This window comes from Heliangelus exortis, chromosome 6 (genome assembly GCF_036169615.1).
Source record: "Heliangelus exortis chromosome 6, bHelExo1.hap1, whole genome shotgun sequence".
NCBI classification, from domain to species: Eukaryota; Metazoa; Chordata; class Aves; order Apodiformes; family Trochilidae; genus Heliangelus; species Heliangelus exortis.
In genome coordinates, this window is record NC_092427.1 from 12,128,338 (window position 1) to 12,147,674 (window position 19,337).

General features: G+C 44.3%; 1 long non-coding RNA gene across 5 annotated transcripts in view; it reads left to right on the forward strand.

The window, feature by feature from the left end:
* The window catches only part of LOC139797476 (uncharacterized), a 95,908-nt gene that overhangs the window by 30,592 nt on the left and 45,979 nt on the right, over positions 1-19,337 (forward strand). Inside the window, exons 3-4 of one of the 5 annotated variants that reach the window (XR_011726487.1) lie at positions 6,292-6,482; positions 7,746-8,365. The exons of 2 other annotated variants lie outside the window; for them this stretch is intronic. This is a non-coding gene — a long non-coding RNA (uncharacterized lncRNA). Of the gene's footprint in view, positions 1-117; positions 2,571-6,291; positions 8,387-19,337 lie in introns of those variants that run through there. 2 more of the 5 variants (XR_011726484.1, XR_011726483.1) reach the window with 2 other exon arrangements.

The following is a 19,337-nucleotide window of genomic DNA, read 5'->3' on the forward strand; positions in this document are numbered from 1 at the left end:
CCACTGTTGTGTTTTTGTTACTTTAACAAGAAGTGCTTAAACATGTGAGTTTAACAAGGTGACACAGTTTCTCCACCACCAGGCTAAGTGTTGCCTTTGTTCTCTTGCACAGTTCAGGAGCTCTCTTTGCAGTGTTACGTCGCTTGCAGTCCCAAGCCAGCCCGGGAAGAACACCCTGTAGTTCAATGCTGAGGAAAGTACCTCTCTGCTCTTAAAACAGAGTAGTTGTTGCAAGTGACAGGTACACAGAGGGTAGGGGATGGTTGCTGGATTTCGAGGAGCTGATGGTGGGCTCAGCCTCTGGAGGGGTATTTGCAGGGAAGGAAAACATCCTGCACTTGCCAGATGAGTGCGAGCCTGAAGATGAATTTGGAAGTGGTGTCATGACCTACAGTGGTATTGGTGCTCGCAGTGGTCCTCTGCCAGCTCTGCTCTTTTCGGCTGCTCTTCTGTGAGGTGACTGTGATGTCCAAACATCAGGATGGCATCACAGACACACTCACAAGCAGCCACATCTTTATTAAACACCAGAAAATCATTAATCTCACCCAAGTATTTGCTCTGTGTTATGTTTAGGTCGAGAGTAGATACCCTCAGGTTTTTGACAGCTTAAACAAAATAATTACAATAATAATAGGAACAACCAAGCAGAACTGCTGGCCCCAACTCCCTGCACCTTTACACACTTTTTTGAGTGCATCCAGTTGTTGACAAGCCAAAAGTGCTATTCCCCAGCAGAAACTTTCCAACATTTACTCATCACATACGGAGTCGACAAGTGCCTGCAATTCTCTGGTTACCAATGCACTAACAAACATCTGCTAGTGTTTCCTGCAAGTTCAAGGACTTGGGCAGGGAGTATACCAGGGACTGAATTTCTCTGTGTGTCTGAATAAGGTAAAAAATTAATTTTCCACAAAGGCAGAGCCTTAGTCTGGAGTTCCTCATGCTTCTGAGATAATGCCTTCCAAAGTCCAAACCCTTTGGGCTACAGCTTCTCCCAATAAATGGGGCTTTGAGAGAAGAACTGAATGTATCTTGAACTATCAGATGAACAAGAAATGGGATTTTTTTTTTTTCAGTTAAGTAACTTAAACTATTCCAAGTACGCAGGCTTTGCTTTAAAGCTTCTGGCTGCCACGCAAGACCTTGCTTTGGTGCCTTATGTTAGTGGCAATGTCAGAACTGCCCAGCAGTGAACCACGCGTGAGGCCCCACGCTGAAGATCCCTGAAAGGCAGCAAATTACTTCGGCAAAAGCTGGGAATGTTTTGCTCTGGAGAACCACCAAATGGCCAAGATCTCCCGGTTCGAGAGGCCCAGGACCCACTCTCCCTGCTGCCCTGGTTCCGCCCGGGCCCAGCCGGTACCGGTCCCGGGCTGTGGGTGTGGGGAGCAGAGGGCGGCTCATGTGACCCGGATGGACCAATCACAGCGCTCCCGAGAAGGGCCCTCAGCACAAAATGGCGCCGCAGGGAGGAGTGTGGCTCTGGCCCCGGGCTGGGGCTCTGTGGTCGCCATTGCTCCCTCTGCTCCTGCCTTCTCTTTTCTTGCTGGAGAAGACCATCGTTCACGAGGACAGGTCACCTTCTCACGACTCCGTGTGTGGGACCGGCTTGGCTGCTGCAGGACTGTCACTGGGACCATGGACTTGGGCACCCCAACTGCTGCTGAGTCCGGTTGGGGATTTTGCTGGTTGGTAAATAAGTACCAGCTGAGGAGCTTGGGTTCCGTATTTACATATTTGTGTACCTTTTTGTATACAATATACCATCGTTATTACTACTTCGTTAAACATATCCTATGTTTTTTTTTCCAGCTTTAGAGTCTCTTTTCCTGATTCCGCTTTTTACCTTCCCCTGGGAGGGAGTGGGGGAGTAACAGAGAGCATCTGTCACCTTGTTACCAGTTAAAAACCATGAAACAGCAGTAACTGTTGTAGAGCTTCTGCAATACCACCTTTATCCATAGTGCTGTTTTATGGATGGACGTTACAGGGAGAAAATTCAGTTATGACTTAAGCCATTGAATTGGCAGCAGGTACAAATTGGGGTGGCATTTAACTCGGTCTTCTAAAAAGTCATTTATGTCTGTTTAGTGTTTTACATTTGTTGTCCTGTACGCTAACCTTCTAGCTCACTCATTCTGTGCCTTCTCACCCATTACCACCCACGCTGTTGTTTCCCAAAGCAAAGGTAGGATGTGGAAATGGCTGGAAATAAGGAATCCAGCTTAAATGGCCATGTGCTACCTGGTGGGTATTGCTTAGCCATGCAAGGAAACCTAGCAACTCTAGAAAATAAGGAAGTTAGACACAAAAGTTGATTCCTTTATCCACTGGGGTGTCTTCTTTAGGCAGTCACTGTTGGTATTTTTCTTTGAGGCTGCAGCTGTCTGTAGGTGGTTGGTTACAGGTGCCTGTGCTCTGCAGGGCAGTGGTGTCAGTACAAACTGCTGTGCAGCACACAATCTTTGATGCATCTTAAATACCCGAAAAAGAAATTTCACTACCAATGGTATGAGTGAATCATGCACAAATGACTAATAAATAGCACTGCAGTTTTTCCTTAAGCTGTGACTTATCTGTCTGGAGACTTATTAAAGAAATGTTCCCACTGTTTGCACAATTTTTGTCATGGTGCTGCCTCTTGGTGCTCTCAAGTGTCAGAAGCCCTGTGTGTGACTCCTCTACTCTGTGAGGCTGAACATCCTGGCCTTGCTCTGCCACAGGTGCTGCTGCTCTGGGGAGATGCCTTTGTTGTGGTCTGTGCCAGTAAATGAGATCTTTGTGTTCTGCCTCCTGCTTTTCCATTGTCCAGAGTGGTTGCATCACTGCTGGGAGAGCAGGTTGTGTGAGTCTCCTGTCCTGCCCCAAAGATAAAACCCATCCAAGAGCAGCACCATGATGAGTGTGAGCACTGTTTGGGCAGAGCTGTGAGGGCAGTAGCTGCTGTTTGAGAGGAGAAAGTGGGAGCTGGGGCCCATGACTTGTTTCATCACCACCTGGTTTGATCCTCTCATTGTTCAGGGATTTAGTCGGGTGGTTTGAGAGAACCAGACCAACAGCTTCTGCTAGGACAGTCCCTCTTCTCACTCATCATCCTGCTTGAGCACCTGCTGCTGGTGATTACGCCAACAGCCCACCACCCCTGGAAGGCTTCCTTTGGGATTGCCTCCTCTTTAATGTACTTTGCTGCCAGGACAGTGGTGGCAATCACTGCTCCACTGTGGGGCCTGGCACTGCCAGGTGCTGCACACTGCAGCCCCCAGCTCATCCCTGCTGCCATCCTGGACATCTCCCACTACCACCCAGGGGCTTTACTTTACAGGGAGCAGATTCCTGCTCTCTTCTCCTCTCTGTACATATCTGGGTAACAAGGATGTCTTTGCTCTTGCCAAGCAAGGAGGTGATTCTAGTTTTCCTTATGACAGTTTGATTGTTGTAAACAAAGTATATATTAAAAAAGTAAGAAGTTGACTGGTATGATAGGAAACAAGTTACTTCATAAGTATTCAGGTTTCCCTGCCCTCCTTCTGGGATGTTTGTAATGCTGGCCCCATCCTTCACCTTGCCCAGAGCAGCACTGGGATGCAGACTGGCCACTTTGGTACTGAAAGAAAACAAGCCAATCATTTTCTCTGAAAATACCACAAGTTTTCTTGCCACTTTGTGTATGTTTTGCATCCTAGCAGCCTGTGAGCAGGGCAGGGAAATACAACCATTCTGGTGACAGCTGTCCAAGAGTGAGAGAAAGAGACAATTTTTTTTTCCCCCCACTTCTTCTTTTAGCTAAACACCTGCAGTTTATGGGATTGGCTTAACAGTCCAGCACATTCAGGGCTGGCAGTGCATTGAGGATGCTGTTGTCTTGCTTACAGTACTGGATGATAGAACCCTGCTTGTCTCTTTGATGTGAGAGGTGACAGAAGCAGCTATAGCTGTTCTGACTCAGCCCTCAAGCATTTCTGCTGTTAAAGTGTACACACAGGCAAGGCTGGATGATCAAGAGTTTGTGCTGGATCTTTTCTCATTGCTGTCTGGGGAAAAAAATCTTTAGCTGCCAATAAGATTGATTTGCATGCTGACAATAGTTTACCCTGGAGAATATATGGCATTCCATGACGTGTAAAATGGGGGTCTGATAGAATGTTGAGGTCTCTGCCCTCTTTATGAGCTGCACACCTTACGCACGAATCCCCCCTTTAATAAACAGTGGGGTAATTGAGAAAGTCTTAGTGCTTAGAGTAGGTAGTGGGGGAGAGATAAAGAGGCTTGGGGGTTGCAGCTTTCACTGCCCTTTGTGGTGGTAGGACAGGTGATACTTGCATTCAGGTCTCTTCCCTGATCCATTGGTCAGGTGAGCCTGTGACCCTGAGCCCCCTGCACACAGCCCCAGATGAATGAGCAGGTCTGGCTGCTCACCTTCCTCTTCCATTTCCATGCCTTCCAGAGGCTGAAGGACCATCCCAGGGACCTGCTATGTCTGTTGGCTTTACACCAGGTGGTCCCAGGTCTACACACAGGAGCCCCACTGCAGATTGTTCTGTCCCATTTCTGACTGCAGGCAGGTCTAAGGAGGATGAAACCTTGTAACAGCAATGCTGGGCACAAACAAATCCAGCAGAAATAAGGCTTATTTGATGAAGGAGTTGGTGCTGGGGATACTCTTCAATAAAGTGAGCCAACTCTCTAGATCAACCGTATTTACTCAGTCTATATTGCTTATCAAAATCCTGATGCTCTCTCTTAGGACCTTTGGGACTAACATCACCCTGCCAGCACCAGCTGGGCAGGAGCTGAGGCTCTTGGAAACCATCACCCAGGCTGTGAGCAGAGCTCCTGCTGCTCAGCCTGCACCAGGGTCATCAGCTCCCATTCCCCGATGGGCTCCTGTCTTGTTGGCACCACACACACACACACACAAACACTCATATGCAGACAAATACACATGACTGAGAAAGGTTAAAAATTTCCTGCTTAATGTCTGCTGTCAGAAAATGCTGCTCTGCCAGAATGGAACTACCCCATGGGAGTGTGTCAATTTGGACAAATCTAAGTTTAGGGGAAAAAAAAAAAAATCAGAACAACTCCTTTCAATAAACTCACAGCAGTCAGCTGTCAGAGTGGGACATTTCAAGTTTTCAGTCTGAAATGACTTGTCTTTGGCACCACTGTGCATTAATGTATACCACAGTACAAATGCTTACATGAAATAATGCAAAATGAATTATGAAGCAGAACAATACAAGTCTGGACTGGAATAGAAATACGGAATACTCAAAACATGAAATATACACTAAATATAAACATAATTGAATGGAAAAACCTATAAAAGAAATAATCCATAAATGCAAACAATTGTTTCAATTGAAGCCAAGTGTTTCCAGAATATTGTTTTATGTGAAATTGCTGATGAACCCCATTTTTAGCTTTCCTATTCCATTTTCAGTCAGATGTCAGAACTCCTAGTTGGAAGGCAATGCAGAGCAACATACACTGCTCTACCTGCACACTCTTCTGTTCTCTTTGTCCATCTTTCCTTCCTTCTCCAACACCTGCCTCGTTCTGAAAACTGAAAATGTTTCCGCTTTGTGTGACAGAGTTACTCACAAAGCAATCAACTGACCCTGCAATATATGAGAGGTTTTTGTGTTATAGGAGGAATGCTGAGGTGAGCTGTAGCTTGGGGCAGGCAGTATGACAGCTCAGATAGCCCATTACTCAGTGGGCTGTGGCTGAGTCTTAAACCTGGAGAACTCACTCTGCAGCCTGGGAAGGCTGCAATAGCTCCACTTTTAGCTGGGTTTGCTTGAAACCTGTCTCCATGCTATCTGTGAGCACCCCCCACACTGGGATGCTCTGAGAAGTCTTTTGTGCTTTTTTTTCCCTTTCATGTCACAGTCAGGGCAACCACAGAAAATCTAGTGTCAGCACTCACTCTATAAAACTGACAGAGAAAGCTAAGACACATGGACTCCCTGGAGCCCGTACTTTATCAAAATATCCTTCTATGAAGAAATAAAAAGAAACAAAGACCAGGGCAAAGTGAGTTCTGTCCTCCAAGGCTGCCCCTTGGACATTTGACCTTGCTGGAGAGGTGAAGGGTTTCTCCTGCTCATGTTTAGGCTGGAGGCTGCTCTGAATGCACAAGTGACACAGGGGTTTTACCCAGTGGTCTGCCACCCCTCTCCTCCACATCTCTGGGCTGCATCATGCTCTGCTCAGTCCAGGATGCAGCTGTTACCCCGGGTAGGTGGGGAAGGTTAACCTCTTTCCATTTTTTGCTTCAAGAGGACTCTGGTAATCCACAGTCAAATGTTGGTCTTTATGGATGGTGGTGAATCTGACCGGTGTTGCAGGCACAAGCAGCAAATTCAGCACCAAGATTCCTGCATGTGGGAGCTTCTACAGCTTTTCTGCAAGGCTCCAGACACACGAGATGCTACTTTGTTGGCCCTGAGAAGAGGAACTGTTATTTTATTGTAAGTAAATGAAAGTAAGAGTGGCCAAAACCTGCACCCAGCAGGGACTCCCCTGCACTCCCACAGGTCAAGGGCAGGGTGTCTATTTGAAGGTGGATGTTTCCTAATGCACAGTTGTTGGTAACCTAAAGCAGGTTTATGACAGAGCCAAGATCAGGCATTAATGCAATAGACTGGTAATTCAATCACTTTATAGAAGTTGATCTGTCCTTTTTATTACAATTATTGTCAGCCCGGGTGTTTCGTTCCATCACTGAAAATAAACATCATTTATCATACTTGTAAAGATTAGCCCCTGACAGCTCCAGCTCTGCTTTGCATAAATGTGTATTAATGTCGGCTCTGTCTGAAGTGGAGAGAGAAGTCTATATTTCACAAGAATGATTAGACAGTGTCACCACTGCTTTAAGTAATGTCTTATCATGACGGATAATCAAACTGCGAAAAAAAACCAACAAAAAAAGGCAATTTATTGCATATGTATTTTTTGCTTTATTGGGCTGAGAAATAGCAATAGTTCTGCTGCTGCAGTACTGAGGTTCATAATGCCTGGGCTGGTGATGCTTCTCTGGGTTTCAGGAGATGCGTGGTGTCACCACTTGTTGGCAGAGCTGGGACTTCCCCCCCTCTCTGTGAGGCTGCCTGAGTCTTCCCATTGGCCATCAGTCTGACCCATCAGCCTACAACTTTGCCAGACTTTTAACAGCTCGTGCCTCAGGCTGGATTTGGTTTGGAAAGTTTCAGCTAAAACGATGCCGTCATTTCTAAGAGTGAGATTAAGGGAAAATATGAAGCCCAAGCTAAAAAATTCTTACAGACATTTTCCAGAGAAGCTCCAGGCCAAGCCCATTTGCCAGGCTAAGGCTGCATCCCTGAGCTGGGGAAAGGGGGGTGTGTGTGTGTGTGTGTGTGTGTGTGTAAATGCAGCCTTGTGGTGGCAGAGTGTTCAGGGCCTCAACTGACAACAATGACTCTGTTCTGGCTGAGGGTCTTCACAACCAGCATGGATGACATCTGCTTGGCATCCAGAAGGATGAAGAGTAGCTAAAGACAAGAGCTTAAGTCTTTTGCCTGTTGATCCAGGGCAATGCCAAGAGTATTCCCTTCTTTGCTGGACTGTGCATTCACTGGGAGAGAAAAGCACCTGGATGCTGATGTCCATCACACATCAGCTGTACGTCACCTTTCTGCTGTGGTATATGGTCTAGTTTTACCACTTTTAGAAACTGAGGAAATGAAACCAAACCCCATGTGTGTTTTCAGGTGGCATTTTTGGTGGAGCTGGAGAAGTTTGAGTATTGCACTGAAAATACTTGTGATTTCTGGACATCACATCTGGGTTTTGTGAAAGCCCAAATAGAGCTGCTTGTGTGAAGGTATCTACTTTCGTTGTTACTGGTTTTAAAAAGTTATTTCCAATGTTTATGCCTTTAGGGGAAAAAAACCCCAAACCACCCAACAACTTGGAGACATAGATACTTAAAAGCAAATGTCAAATAAATAAAACATTTGATTTATAATCTTATCATTTTTAAGCCAGCAACCTTATTTTGGAAGGCCTGTGATTGAGATCAGTGTTAATTGAAGATGACACCTTAAAATTAGCTCACTGTGGAGGTATCACATTGAATCAGATCCTAAAGGAGCAATAATACATCAAATATCATATATGAAAATAAATAAACCTCTTCCCTGCATAACTAAAAGCTACTTCTGTTATTAAACCAAAACGTTAAAAGCAGTGGAACTGTACTGAGTGCTTATATTGCTATTTTCTCCTCCTTTTTTTCCTCCTCTTTTTTCTCCTCAGTTTATTCCCTTTCAGGCTATAGTTACTACCAGTTTCACCTTCTCTGATCTGGTTTAAAACAAAAAAAAAAAACAACAAACAAAACAAACCCAAACCAAACCTAAAAAAAAAAAAAAAAAAAAGAAAGAAAAGCCATATTCACCTCAAAGTAGCCAGTGTAAAGAAGCCAGTTTTCTGTAGTGGAGGGAAGGAGTGGGTGAGGAGGTCATTGGGACCATTAGCCATCAAAAGCTGATCTTAGACAGTGGTATCAGCAACCACCACTTTCTGAAGTGCTAAAAGCTTTGGACAAATTTACCATGCATATATTTCAATTATTTCCCTTAAATCCAGGAAGATTTTCCGTAGAGCACTATTTCTCTCTCTCTCTCTCTCTCTCTCTCTATCTCTCTCTCTCTCTCTCTCTCTCTCTCTCTCACTCTCTCTCCCCCCATGTATTTTTTTTTCCCAATTCAGCTAGATTGTGCTTGATGGGGACTGTTAACTGAATGCAGCATATTATATATTACTTCAATAAATCACCGACCACCGAAGCATTCAATATCATGCAGAGCAGTAATCAGGGGAAGTCTTAATCACACTTTAAATGGTTTGGATTTATGCTGTGCTTTCTACAGGCCCGTGTCATTGCTGGAAAGGCAGGGAGGCACAGCTCTGTGGTGGCCCTTTGGGACCTGGTCCAGCCTGGTGCCAGGGCTCAGGGTTTGTGCCCAGGGTGCAGTGCTTTGTTCAAGGTTGATAAACAGCCACAGCGTTATTCCTAGAAGTATTTGTACCTATGCAATGGCCTCTGTAGACTGCCTGAGTTTGGGGGTAAAAAGAGCATCACTTTGGCAGTATAAACAGCCTTGAGGTTGCACAGATGTGTGACAAATTCTTGTTTTGTTTTGACTGAAAAAATGTATTTTAACACAGAATTTTTTGTTTCCAAAAAATTGTCAGATCAGAGCAAACCCAGCTTCTGTATTCCTTGTTGGTTTTGTTTTTTTTTTTCCTGCTCTGACACTTTTCATTTGGTCCAGGAGATTAAAAACGCCCTCTGGAGTTTTGTTGCAGACTGGGAGAAGCAAAGAGGGAGGGCTGACTTAAAAAAAAAAAAAAAAAAAAAAAGAAAGACACAAAACCAAGCAAACCACAGTATCCCTAATGAAAATTTTTAACCAAATTGATTTATGAGTGATGGTCTGACCAAGCAGGCCTTTGCATTAAAGTAAAACTTTCCAGGGCCCATGGGTGTGAGGTGTGTGTGGGTCTCCTGGAGGTGAGCGCCAAGTGTCAGCCCACTGGCAGCTGCCAGCAGAGGATAAGAACCTTCCTCCTTGGCACTGTCATGCACCCGACCTTCCCCTTCCTACAACACACAGATGTGCATGATATCATCTCCCTCAGCCATGGGGAGAAAGAAGAAATCACAGCAGAAAACAATAGCCCCTTTTTTTTTGGGGTGGGGGGGAGGGGGGGGGGAGGGAGGGGGCAGAGTTTACTCAACACTCTTGCAGCACCCTTGACTGGGGCCACCAGACATCACTTCTGGCTGAGGAGGTTAAATGGGCTCATTAACTGTATCTACTTGGGAGAGCCCTTTTCAGGCTCTGGCTGGCTTTTCCAGCTCAGGAATATTTCATGGGCCCCTTTAGCTGGAGAGTACAAGCCTTTCCTCCTCACGTTAAGAGTAGTCACACCACCCAGCCTATAAATTACTGCCTTCACAGTGGAAATTTGAACAAGACCCAAATGGAGCTGAGACACAGCAGCTGAGATGGTTAGACAATAGTCCTACAGAGAGAAAAGTCTCCCATAATGGATTTAAGTTCCAAGGAGCTTTGGTATCTGAGTGTTGGGTTCATCCCCTTCACTCCCCCACCCCCTCCCTGTTTTGTTTTTCATTCAATTCCACGTTGTTCGTGTCTCTTAATAGGGCATCTTTCATTATCATTATCCCAATAGTGGTTTATTGTATTAGTTACAGTTAATTTAAATGTTACCGAAGCATTGAAAACAGATTGCAGATGTTTTGAAACAGATGTTATTTTAATGTTAAAACAAAATCATGAATATTTATAGGTCATTATTGCCTGGGTTGAATTAGACTGTTTAAGTACTAATGTATGGGTTTAATGTCTTTGGAAGGAAACACTGCAGAAAAGGTGAATGGAAAAACACTGTCATATAATTATTTACACATATTATTTACACATCTGTGTAAATAATTTCTTCTGGAAATACTGAGTTTTCCTTCATGAACAGTCAGAATTAATTACTGTTATAGTGGAAAACCAGGTACTTTTCTTGTTCTATAACTGAAGTTAACCTAAGTCAGAATTCTTAGCTCAGAAGCACCTTTCCATCTCTTTTTCCTTGAGAAAGGGGCCCACCAGCTCCCTGCAAGCAGTCCTGGAGCTGTAAGAATATTCTGAGGTAGAATGATCAGTATGAAAACAGAATCAGGTGAAGATGATGCAAGTGCACAACTCACTTGGTGTCAGTCTTTCCTGCAGAAATACAGAGAGGGTTTGTTAATGCCATATGCAGGATGCCTCTGCTCGAATCGTATTTCTTTCTTTATGGAGATGAAGTTAGTCTTTAAGGCATCAGCTCAAAATGGCCTTTCATTCATTACAAAGTTATTTAGTTATGGGTAGGTAACTCTAAATGGCACTTTTACATCTTGCACTTTATTAGCTGATCCTAGCTGCTAAATGACGTGGAGAGATCAGCAGACTATGACAGGGGAGTTCAGTGTGTTTTGGCCAATTTTGTATGGAGTCCAACCTTCTGGAGTTGCAAATTTGCCTCTGTGATGATGAGCTTGTGCACCTCCCTGTGAGAGAGGCTTAGGGGAGGCGAGAGGGGGGAAGAACTAAAAAGGAAATAAAAAAAGATGCTGAAAAAATTGAAATAAAATTACTATAAACACAGGGATGATATTCTGCTGTCCAAAGTGATAAGCAAGCACTTCTTCTCCCTTAGAGAACTTGTGTCCTATCAAAGAGAGGAAAAGCCTGGCCACTGGCTTGTCAGCACTTTCTCTAGGGAGGATGCTGGCATGGGAAGGCTGGTGGCAAGGGGACAGGCTTCCGTGCAGCCACTACCTGTCTTACCATGTTTTGCTTGTGCCCAAAAGGACAATGTACTCCAACCTGCAGCACTGAGCCGCCTCCCCTCCCCCCCCCCCCCCCTTAAAATTTACTAATTTTGAAGAGAGCCTGAGTCCTCCTGAAGCTGGCAGAGCTCTTTGTTGACAGGCACAAAACCCCAGAGCAGATGGGCAGACATTTCAGCTAACCACAGCGGCAGTTGCTGAGCATTAGGGTCTGTAATCTCATCCAGGAACATCCGAGCAGCCTATTCCCCTTCTCCCTCGGCTGAGGGGAGCAAGATCCATGCCCATGGCTTGGGCTGCTCAGTGCACAGCAGGGTTTGCCCCAAGGACTCGGGACCTGCATCAGTGGGAAAGGACAGAAGTAATGATGTCCAAACCTTTTTGGCTTCTGCAATGGGATCTCGAAACAGGGGTCACAGGGAACATCCTGAAATGCTGCACTCTTCATTTTGCTGCTGAACTGAGCTGTGGCACACAGCAGCCACGACTGCTGCTGGGTTAGTTTACTGGCTGAGGGATGGGTTGCACTGAGATCCGTGGAGCTCTGCCAACTGTGAGGCACCTGGCTACTGGGCCCTCACATCAAGGCTCACGGAAGTGTTAGAATTTGCTTAGATTACCAGAAATTTGCCAAGAAAGTTTTCTATTGTGATCTTTGAAAAGCCATACTGAGAAATAGCGTACGCCCAAGTGATGTTCCTTCAACACCCTGGACTTGTTACTTGATAATTAATCAATTATCCATTGCTTCCATGTCCCATGTTATTTTCCATATAATTCCATATTATCTATAATATGGAATATTATATTATTATCTATATTTCCATATAATAATCCATTGCTTCCATGTCCTGAGGATCACAGAAAGCCTGGTACAGTACATCACATTCTGTAGGCTGCCAGAAAGAGAGTTCATTTAGTTTGATGACAGATTAATACTGATTCACAAATTAATTTTGTCTCTTTGTATATCAAGGGTGTCTGCAACTTATTTAATTTGTAATAAATATAATTATAGAAATGAATGAGCTATCAAGATTTTTAAAGTATGATCCATCAATGTTGGCATGACTTGTAATCCTGGTCATTATACATAAAATGGGTCTTTTGCAATATGGAATGCAATTTTCCCTGTAGTTTGTCTCATTATTTTCTGACACGTGGGTTAATATTAAATTACAATGCCTTAATTTTCAAATCAGGGCTCAATTTGTAAATAAGAGGTTAATAAATAACCTTTCCAGCTGCAGGCCTTATTGTGACTTCATTAAAATAAACTTTAAATGAGACGTTTACCTCTTGGTTCAAGCAATGGTGGTACCAGCATTGTCTCACCTTTAAGTAACAAAATAAGCAGCTCACATGGCAGCCAGAAAACCCTCTCCAAAGAGTTATTGTGCCTCCAATATTTTCATGTGGTCTTTCAGATGTCCCCCATAACTGGGTTGTACCCTGACTTGCTCCGTCGTCTTTGTCCTGACACACAGAGCCCTCCACTGAGTTGTCCTTGTATGTCACCTTCAGCGTACTGTGAAGGCTGCAGGTGACTGGAGATTGTTGTCATGTAGTGTGCTGTCTTTCAGTCTTGTGCTGTCATATCAGTCTTTCAGTTGTCCATCCTAGCAGGGCAATGCAGCTTATCATTTCTGGGTCACTAAGCTCAGACCTACTCCTGCTTCTCTGTCTGCTTTCTGCTGTTTCATGCAGTGCTCAGGATTGTTTCTGCCACCACAGCATTCAGTGAAAAGAAGGTGAGAATTTTCTCAACAGGTATCACAATGTTCTTCATGGGAATTTCATGTTCTGAGCTGTAGAGCTGGATTCCCTCAGTTTGCACAGATGGAAAAAAAAGCTCTGACTTCTCCACTGAAGACATCTCTGACTGGCATCGTTTGGGCCATCAAACCTAAAACTTAAGCTGGTTTGGGCTTTTTCTTCTGCTTGCTGGACAAAAGTTATTTCCCTCTTAGCTGAAAGGGAAGCAACTGTTTGGGCCATTCTATAAAACAAGAAAACACAACCCCAAAATACTAACCCCAAGATACAGAAGGAAAACTCAAAAACCCCAGCCTGCTCTTCAGTGAAGCAGCAGGTTTCTCTATGAGACAAAAGTAGAACTAAAGCAGCTAGTAAAAGCAAACAGGTCATTTGAAACAGCAAATTTTCAGGCCTGAGCCACAGAGAAACTACTTTCAAAAGAGATGAGCATGCTCAGGTTGCTTAGACCACAACAACCCCACAACCTTCAGCACTGTCCTACAAGGAGCAGCCTGCCTTGCAGCTCAGAGTTACGAAGAGCAGCAGTAACCACCCCACCAGGACACCGAGAGCAGCTGGTACCACTGGCAGTGGTGCTGGTCCAGGGCAAGTTGCCTTTATAAAGAGGTATGCCCTGCCCAGAGAAAAAGTATGAAGCCCCAGGAAGGCAGGGTGGTTGTGATCAGAGGGGACCCAAGTTTTGGTATTCTTTCACAATGCTGGATTGCTTTCTCCATCCCTGCTGCTTGCTTGTATAGGGGCATTTTGGTTCCTCTACTGCTGGTCACTCCTAGGTAAAGCACCACACAGCCTCATCTTGCATCTTTCTACTAAGTTGTTACACCCATCTGCCTCCAGCAAAAACCCCTCTGAGGACAGGATTAGTTAAATCCTTGAGGTCAGGAAGATATTTCTTGGTCAAGGTTTCAGCCTTCAAGCTAGGTTTGCCCATGATGCCCCTTCTCTGTACTTTCTTTAGCTGTCAGCAATGATAGGCTCAATATTTGGTATCTTAGAAAAAACAAATGACCACCACCAAAAGAAACATACAGCTGAGACCCAACCTCAGTACCTTTTCTGGCTTAATTATGTGGGCTGGATGAAGAAATACTCCCAGGTGACACAATGTGGAGGCAAATTGTGTGTGTGTCTGGTCTTGCAGACAGGACAGAAGTATTGTCAGACTGAAGGGAAGAAGGAGCACGAGGAGCAGATTGTGAAAGATGCAGGGAAAGTATGCACCAGTCCTCTGGAGAGGAAAGATAGCTACAAAGTGCAGGAGCAGCTTGATCTGCCATGGGCCACTGGCTACCCTGGAGAAGATGGGATGATTACCTGCTGGGGCAGTGAGGTCCTCAGGGTACTGGTCCATTGGCAGTGTGTCTCAGTGATTGGAACTGTACCACTATCCTTGTATTCACCCTTCTCTTTCATAACCCTGTTAAAATACAGTCTTTCCACATTTCACCTGTTTTCCCACTCTTCACACAGCCAAAGCACCCTGCTTGGGCCCCCCCATGTGACAGGACAGCCCAGTGGTAATGCAGCTAATGAGACAAATTATGCTGCCTCACTTACGCTATTCATGATAGGAAAGAATCTTTTTTTTTTTTTTTTTTTTTTTTTTGGCTTGATACCCAGTTTGGTTCATTTGAGAATTTTTTTTTGTTTAATCTGACTAGTTTTCTTTCAGTCTAATAGAGAGCACTGGTGCATGTACACAAGAGCAAGTTCACAACTGCAAACCCCTGATGGTCCTGCAGTTATTTTTATTTGAGAAACAGCAATGTCTTTTTTTAGGAGTCACAAAGGTGTTTGAAATATCCTAAAATAAATAAACCTCCTGCCCTCCATCTTTGGGGTTTATTCTAAAGGGAGAAAAGACTCGCTTTGTTCACAAGTTGCGCTCCGAAAAGAACCATTTCTGAGCCAGATCAAATCTGCTGACACATCTGCTGACCAGCATTTGGCCAGAAGTACCACGTGTTGCAGTACTTGGTGAAATCAGAGCTGGGAAAGATGTTTTGCCTTAGCTAATCTATCTGCTACAGTACAATGCTTTCTGTGTTAGTCAGGATAATTTTAAACACTAACAATGTGGATTTTCCTGTTATAAGGTGGGGTTATGCTAATCTAAAAGGCCCTCAGCCCTGTGCTTTCTTTTACACCTTCATCTTTTGTGTGATCTGCTCAATTCCAACTTCTCACAAGTGGAAGAACTTTGTAGGAACAGTAAGGGTGGAAAACAGCTCCTTGTGGGCCCCTTGGAGACATGACTTTTTCTGGTACTGATTCACCCTTGCTGAAGCCAGCCCAGCTCTTTGCATACTGATTTATTTTTTAAATGTAAATGACAGCTAAAACATTTATGAAAAAATGTGCTGATAATATTTAAGGTGAAGATCTTTTTGATGCCTCTTCCTAAAGACTACTTGGGAAGTCATGTCTCAGTCCCATGGTCTTCTGAATTCAAGGTTTAGATTTTGAAGGTTCTTGGGCTGAACTTGTTAATGCACTATTAGTATGTGTTAAATTTCGGGAAAAGGGTCAGATTTAAATTTACCTCCTAATTTTGGCAATTACAAGCCATTTTTTGGAAGTGTTCAGTAGCTAAAAAGCTGGCTCTCATCTCTGAGGACACTCATCTCAACTACTTTGGTGCCATTGATGTTTTCAACAGCTAGATCACTGCTGATCTGCTCAAAATGCTCCCATTTCCAGTTAGTGATGGAAACGCTTGGTTCTAATTTTTTTTTTTCCCCCCAATTAAGTAGAAACCTTCACCTGGCTCAGCCCCAGTTCCTATTCCCTGAAAACATTTTTCATATTCACTGACAAATCTCCTGACATTGCTAAGACAAGCGATCATTTCCTGAGAGCTCCTCAAGCAAGGTGAGACCTGTTCAGTTCTTGGATGGCTGCTAACCAGGGAAATTCACTGGCCTGCAGGAAGCGATTAGGATCTCCATTTGGAGCACCCTCCTCAACCGATGCTGGTGTTACAGGGGTGCAGCCTCTTGGACTAGAGAGCAAAATCCATTTTCTCACCCCTCCCTGAGATCTCCCAGATAGGGTAACACCGCCCACTTTCGGTGTGCCTGGAGTGATGTTTAATCCTTTGTGCATTCCGTGGAGCGCTATCGAATTTCACTTATCGTCATTATTGATGAGTGACACAGAGGTTAAATGATTTGCATCAAGGCATTTTGCTTAAAAAAAAAAAAAAATTAAAAAAAAATTAATCCATCACTTTTCAGTCAGTAGAGACACTTTGCTCAGCTGCCAGTTAGATGGGTGAGTGCAGCAGGCAGGTACTTTCTCCAAGGGCTGCTTTGCCAGCTGGGAAATGGGGCCAATAAAGCCACCTGCAGTTTCCCAGGTTCTTGCTCTACAATAACAGTAGGCAGAAGGGGAGAAGCACGTTTGTTTCCTGCAGCTTGGCTGAGTTGCAGAGGCTGGGAGTGCCTTGGCTCTGAGGTCTGCAGCCAAGGGCAGGATGCTGGCCTTGCCAAAGGGTGGGGCAGCCCACCTACAGACTCCAGGCCTGGGGCTGCTTCACCCTTCCAAGCTTGCTGTGAATCAGTCCCAGCTGTTTTTCCTGGGTCACTGTTTCTGCCACTGTGGTTTCCACCTCAGCAGGTGGCTGAAGCCCTCCAAGCGCCATCTCGTGATGGCTGCTTGCATGCCCAGTCGACTGGATAGAGGGCAAAAGAGGTAACAGAGTGCTTTTTTTCCCAAAAGCCCCTTATGTGAAGCTCTACAAGTCTAAACACTTAAAAAAATAAATCTCTCTTATAGCTACATAAGCATCACTTATGTGATGCTTTGCTTTCCTCATGGTCAGTAACTCTTCACAGCCCCTGAGATTTTTCAGGTGGGAGACACAAAGCCATGGAGAAAATCAGCTTTGCTTTGACCAGAGTTTTGCTTCCTTCCCTGCTGCTCTCTTCATTTCATTTGATCTATTTTAAACACTAGCACTGCACTGTAGCACAAACCTTGGTGCTTTGGCCAACATCCAGCTGTGAAATGTGTGCTCTTCTTCTGCATGATCCCTCTGCAGGTGTCAGGAAACCTGTTCCTCATGCTCCTGAGACAAAAAAATGCAGCCGTCTGTTTGTCAAGCCTTGGCAGAGGGGACGTTTGCATGGGCAGAGTACTCTGGGGTCCTGGAGAGAAAATATTTTGAAGGTTGTCTTTATCTGTAGGATTTCTGTATAGTGAACGGAGAAAGGGAAAGCGACTCCTTTAGAAGGTGTTCAGAGCATCAGACCAAGCTTCTGCTTTGAATCCTTTCTTACACATCCTTTCTCTGTAGAGACAAGCCTGGGCTGTAGTTAATAAGAATTAAGACTACACAGAGCAACCTAGACCAAAGATTTATGCAGCTCCATGCCCTGCTCCATGGTGCAGAGGCTGCCTGCCTTTCAGGGTGTGTTGCCATGCCTGCTGCTCTGTGCTGATACCACCCTACAAATTATGGTAAAAGTGTGATGGCAATTAGACAGGCATAGCAGCCACAGAGTTTACCTTTTCATAAGCCATTAGTAGTTAGGGAGACATTTCCAGCCAGTACACTGTATTTAAGTGCAGCAGCTCTTTCAAAGTTGATAGTGGGCAGGCCACTGTGTACCCTATGTATCTGACAGAGCAGGAGAGGGTAGATGGAAATAGGCAGGGGAAAGGACCCGCACAGTGAATCAGAAGTGCTGGTGCACTTGGAGGAAGTTACAGTACTCACAAACCTTCAGCATGTGTGAAAGCATCATTTTGTTCTTCTTTTTATGTTATGTTTGTTTTTACAGCAAGCATATTTAATCTAGCCATTTCAAGTTTTACATGAAGTTTTACATCACGGAGAAATAAGTATACTGGCCTCAACACAGATTGGTTTGTAGCTTCTAAATTTCTTAAGTGTTAGGTCATTTTACTTACAAGTTAAATAGCTGTCTGCAAGAGGCCTTGGTTGGTCATAAATTGTCCTTCCAATAATATAAAACACACCATTTATTTACAACACGTATGCTCTTCCAAGTAGAGCCAACAGCTCGTAAAGAACAAGAGCGCCTATGTCATCCCTACTGAGACCACTGCAATAACGAGCCCTTGGAATGACTCTGGTCTCAGTAAGTGCAATCAGATCCAGCAACAGTAGCTTTTATGGGCTTTCTCTCCCCTCCAGGAAAACCTGAGATATTAGTGCAATATTAAAGAGCTGTGATGGTTTCACCTGGAGGGGGATCTTGCTCCTCCTGTGCCCCCACTGATCTTGGAAGCAGAGCCAGGCAACACTCACCAAAGGGGGTCAGAATCAGCCCTGTTAGGATGGTTTGTTTTTATAAGGGATATGATTGATTAAAAAGAAGGTTAATTGAATATTACGAAGCTGCCTCAGTAGAACAAACTCCAAGTTCGGGCTTATAAACATTTGTTGCAGAAGGGTTATTATCTGCTTACAGTTGAAGTAATGAGCCTTTTGATCCCTGTTTATTCCAGTGTGACTGAGCAGTAGAAATTCATGTGCCAGTATGTGGCCTTGCGTGAGCTCCTAGGAAATGTTAGCCCAGTTTAAGTAATAAATATGTTCTTACATGGGCAGAGTTGTGCCCTGATCAAACTCTAAAGTGAAATACCAGTTAAAAGCAGAATTTGATCTAGCTTAGAAACCCACTTTAAATGTTTGAGGTAGAAAAGCAGTAGGAGCTGATCTGAGCCTCCAAAGCCTTTTGTCAATAGGAAAGCTCTGAACAATTTCCTTTTAATAATATTACTGCATTTTTAAAAATGTGATTTCTGTAGTTCTTGGACACTACTGTGGGGTGTGATATTTATACAATGGATTTGTAGACTAACAGGATCATTAACACATTAATCAACAACTTGTTCACTGGCTCAACCTTAGTCTGTGCTGAGGGTAACTAGATCAGTGCAAGAGATTCACAATAGAATTCATCTCAGCCTACCAGAGAGGTATCTGATCTCAGCTAGCTACATGGTGCCCCTCTGTAACCAATGGGTGACAGATATCTTCCAGGTGAAAATACATCCTATCCTGGGTGTCTAAAACAAGAAAGATTAATTCTATCTTGGGATGTGCCAATCTCTTGCCACAGAATAGGAGGGAACCCGGATAGTAGAGTGAGGATTTGTTCCAAACTTACCTGATTCTACCAGTTAACTCAGC